The sequence below is a fragment of the Sinocyclocheilus grahami genome, unplaced genomic scaffold (assembly GCF_001515645.1).
Source record: "Sinocyclocheilus grahami isolate Dianchi unplaced genomic scaffold, SAMN03320097.WGS_v1.1 scaffold1274.1, whole genome shotgun sequence".
NCBI classification, from domain to species: domain Eukaryota; kingdom Metazoa; phylum Chordata; class Actinopteri; order Cypriniformes; family Cyprinidae; genus Sinocyclocheilus; species Sinocyclocheilus grahami.
Window position 1 is genome coordinate 10223 of NW_015506453.1, and position 4482 is coordinate 14704.

The 4482-nt window shown below is 36.3% G+C and overlaps 1 pseudogene; it reads right to left on the bottom strand.

The window, feature by feature from the left end:
- Nucleotides 1–780: 780 nt before the first annotated feature.
- The window catches only part of LOC107568694 (neurogenic locus notch homolog protein 2-like), a 147890-nt pseudogene continuing 144188 nt past the window's right edge, over nucleotides 781–4482 (bottom strand).

Here is a 4482-nt window from a genome sequence, read left to right on the forward strand (position 1 = left end):
TCTGCTTAATTGATGTAGAAATAACAAAAGAATAGCACACGGCTGTCCATGAAACAGCTTTAGAGTGAACTGTCCAATTACTTATGGTCCTTTGAAAAAGGGGGCGGTACATATTAAAGAGCTGTAATTCCTTAACCTTTCCTCCCATTTGGATGAGAATACCCTCAAATTAAAGATCAGTGTGCCCTTTGAGCCCATATTCATCATATACAATAACTGTAACTTTAATATGTTTTGGTCAGCAGCTAAAATAATAAAAATTGTGCCTGTGTCCAAATATACTGTATATGGACCTAACTGTGTATGTATGTATGTAGGCCTATATACACACACACACTGTAATATATATATAATATACATTGTAATATTATACCTGCAATTCCATTTTAAGATTAGAGTAGTTAGATTAGCATTTATATAATATCTTATTGCTCATCTTTTTGTTTAGTGGTACTTCGACAAGCAACACTGCAGAAACAAAAATACAAAAATAGGTTAATGGCATGCACATTCTGCCATTGATAAGTGACATCTGTGCTTCCCCGCACTTGAAAAGCACCACTGGCATGTTGAATACTAAAGAACTCTGCTGCCTACCGTCCTGAGGACGTCAAGGATATTTAAAGGCCATTGCAATATTGGAATGGAAACAAACGGATGGTGAATACTTGACAGGAGAAATACAAACAGGATTGCGTCTCTCTCAAAATCACCTCAGGGGAAGATGAAGAGCTCAGGGAGGAGAAGGAAGGGGGGAGAGGGGGACTCAGTGCGACTTACCACAAATCCGGGCCGACAGAAGCAGGTGTAGCCATGGCTAGGCTCATTCTGGATGCACATTCCCTGGTTGCATGGTTGCAGCAAGCACTCATTAATGTCATCTTCACAGTGAAGGCCTGTCCAACCTGCCAGGAACAAAAACCCAGAGTGCCACAGTGAGCCCACCCCGCAAGCAACAACCCCCACCTCTGCCTACCAGTCTCATACTTTATACAGTCTTTTCTACACCATCTCCATTCCTGCTTCGTTTTCACATTCTGAAAAGCCTCCACACGCGCACACATGCGGGCTGAATACATTTTAATACTCTATGAGGCTTGTGTCTGTTTCAGTAGCCTGCAAGAGCAAATTACTCCCCGGAGGAACCTAAGTGATTTTTGCATGGGGGAATCAAGATGCATGAAGCAGAGAGTTTTCATAAACCTTTATCTCTCTCGTGTTCTTCAGACATAAGACTATCAGGAAGGTAAAAAAAAAACACTGACAGAAGATACTGCTGAAAAAGTTAATGAAAGTTTTTTTTTTTTTTTTTTATTTCTCTGCAAAAACAAACACTAGTGCATCATGGTAATAAAGCCATTTGAAACCATTAAACCATACTGTTAATAAAACTAGGAGTAGAAATTTGAAAAAAGGAAAATACACTATCATTAAAAAATCTGGGTCAACAAATTTTTTTTTCGTTTTCTCTTATACTCACCAAAATGGTGGGTGATATGGGGTGATACCAGGGGTCATATAGCCTATTACTACATTACTTGAAGCTCCTTGATGGCTAATGTCAAAATCGTAATTGCACAATGTGCAAAATGCTAGGCTTCATGTTAAATATTTTTCATAGGTTAGTACTCAGAGTCTGCACTCAGTTTGTGATATTCCTGTTATACAGTATTGTAGAGTAAACAGTAGGAATGCAACAATACAGTTAGCCCAAGGTTCAATAAATACCTCAGTTTTATAAACAGTTTTCAGTTTGGTTCTGATGGTTTCTTTTTAGTGATTTTAAATGCTATTTAAAAAAAAACCCTCCAGTACATTGTTGTACACTGTAGAAAAACATGGATTATCACGTCTACCTTAAATTTATTTTTAATTAATTTATTATTTTTATAGATTGGCCATTATTTAGTGCTATGAACACATATAATGTCTGCTTCATTCATACTGGATACTAGAGAGCGAAGAAATAGAGCTCACGACTCCAGGAAATACCATACACGTGCTTCCTCATCTCAGCACACGACTCGCGGACACACAAACAGAGCCAGTTTGGAGAGCAATAAAAAAAAACATGGAAAAATCTCTGATTGGTTGAACTCCTCATCTTTTTCTGTTGCTTGTTTACTGCGCGTGGACAGGTCACCGGGTTTTTGCGTAGTTTAGAGTGACAAATCGTACCAGCGTACTTTAAGGTCAAAATGCGTACCCCCTATATACACACACACACACACACTGTAATATATATATAATATACATTGTAATATTATACCTGCTATTCCATTTTAAGATCAGAGTAGTTAGATTAGCATTTATATAATATCTTATTGCTCATCTTTTTGTTTAGTGGTACTTCGACAAGCAACACTGCAGAAACGAAAATACAAAAATAGGTTAATGGCATGCACATTCTGCCATTGATAAGTGACATCTGTGCTTCCCCGCACTTGAAAAGCACCACTGGCATGTTGAATACTAAAGAACTCTGCTGCCTACCGTCCTGAGGACGTCAAGGATATTTAAAGGCCATTGCAATATTGGAATGGAAACAAACGGATGGTGAATACTTGACAGGAGAAATACAAACAGGATTGCGTCTCTCTCAAAATCACCTCAGGGGAAGATGAAGAGCTCAGGGAGGAGAAGGAAGGGGGGAGAGGGGGACTCAGTGCGACTTACCACAAATCCGGGCCGACAGAAGCACATACCCGCTACGCAAAATGCGAACAGGTTGGCAGGTCTGCAGTTCTTATTATTATCAACATTGGAAACAGTTGTGCTGCTTAATATTTTTCTGAAAACTGTGATACATATTTTCAGGATTCTTCGATGATCAGAAATTATTTGAAATTGCAACTGTAAACTTTGTGATCAATTTAAGGTGCCCTTGATAAATAAAAGTTTTAATTTCTTAAAAATGAATGAATGAATGAATCGTACTGATCCCAATCATTTGAATTTGTTTTCAAATAATCCAATCATAATCAAAATAACATGAATGCACATGTTAAATGCTAGTCAGAATGTGCATATAATGTAAAGCATTTAACAAAAGAATAACTAAAGCTGATGTTGTTTTTAAATAAACTCTTTTAATATTTGCTTGAAATAATGGGCAAACACTTTCCATCTGCCATTGGTCAGGACAAACAGACAGTTCCGCTCTCAAACTCACACCATTGTCTGAGTCAGTGTTGCTGAGTCAGGTTGGTCGACATACACACACAAACTAAGAATTGTTTTGATTGCAAGCAATGTTTGCATATTAAGCTTGGAAAGAACATGGAGAAAATACACATTATCAAGTTGTTATTTACTATGTCATTAACCCTGTCTATAAAGCACAAGCCAAATACAGTACATACAGTATAAAGCAAATAAGAGGTAAACCGCTTTCTTTATACCTTTATATACTGTATTGCATTATATTCTGTATTTTCTATAACATAAAAGCCTCACCTGGTCGACAGAGACATTGGTAGCCATTGATGAGATCTTGGCAGATGGCCCCGTGAAAGCAAGGCTCAGAGCAGCATTCATTCATCTCTACCTCACAGAAATCTCCTACAAAACCTGGCAGGCAGCTGAATAAAAACATTCCTCTTTTAAACATGGCACAGAGAATCAGATGTTTTTATTCTCTAAAAAAACATGTCTCTTTAAAAGGTTGAACAGAATGCTACGACTGTCTGACCCACAGCCTTGAGCCCATCAAAAAAGCAAATATTCAAAAGGAAAAATATAATTAATGACAGACATATGGTCAGCTAAGCTTGTGAAAGCGCTGCCACACAGATGGTGAGCAAACGGTGAAACATCTCATTAACAGAGTTTGTTGGCATATAGCAAAATTTCTAAATATCTCCTTGAATTTTTTAAGAATGGTTAAATTATCTGCACCTTTAAAACTCAAGGTCTGGAAATTGACACTGGGTTGACATACTGTATGTGCATTCAGTGCATTTTGTAGTCATGGTGATAACACTACAAAGACCGATGATTATGAAAAGATATTTTGGTATACTACAGCGCTTTGAGCGGTTCACATTCAAAAGCACCTAAAGGCACATTGTAAAGGGTAGAAAGGACAACTGTAACTTAAACATTTTTTATGCTTCTGCATAAATTATAAATCAACTAACATGAAAATGTATAAGTCAAAACAAACATGTAAGAATTTAAATAAATATCAGGTCAAGATGAATGATACTGGCAGATATTCCTTCCAAAGTCTCGAGAGGTGTTCAGAAGAAACACTTCCTAAAATAGCTTCTGTAATAGTCTAGTGTGTAAATAAATAAATGCATGAAAAAACTATGGAAAGATATATAGCCAAAACGAAATTTTGTTGTTGGTCTTCTGTATTATTGACTATATTTATCATTATTTTAAAATAACTAAATAAATAAGATTTCTTATATATATATATATATATATATATATATATATATATATATATATATATATATATAGAGCGCTGTGAAA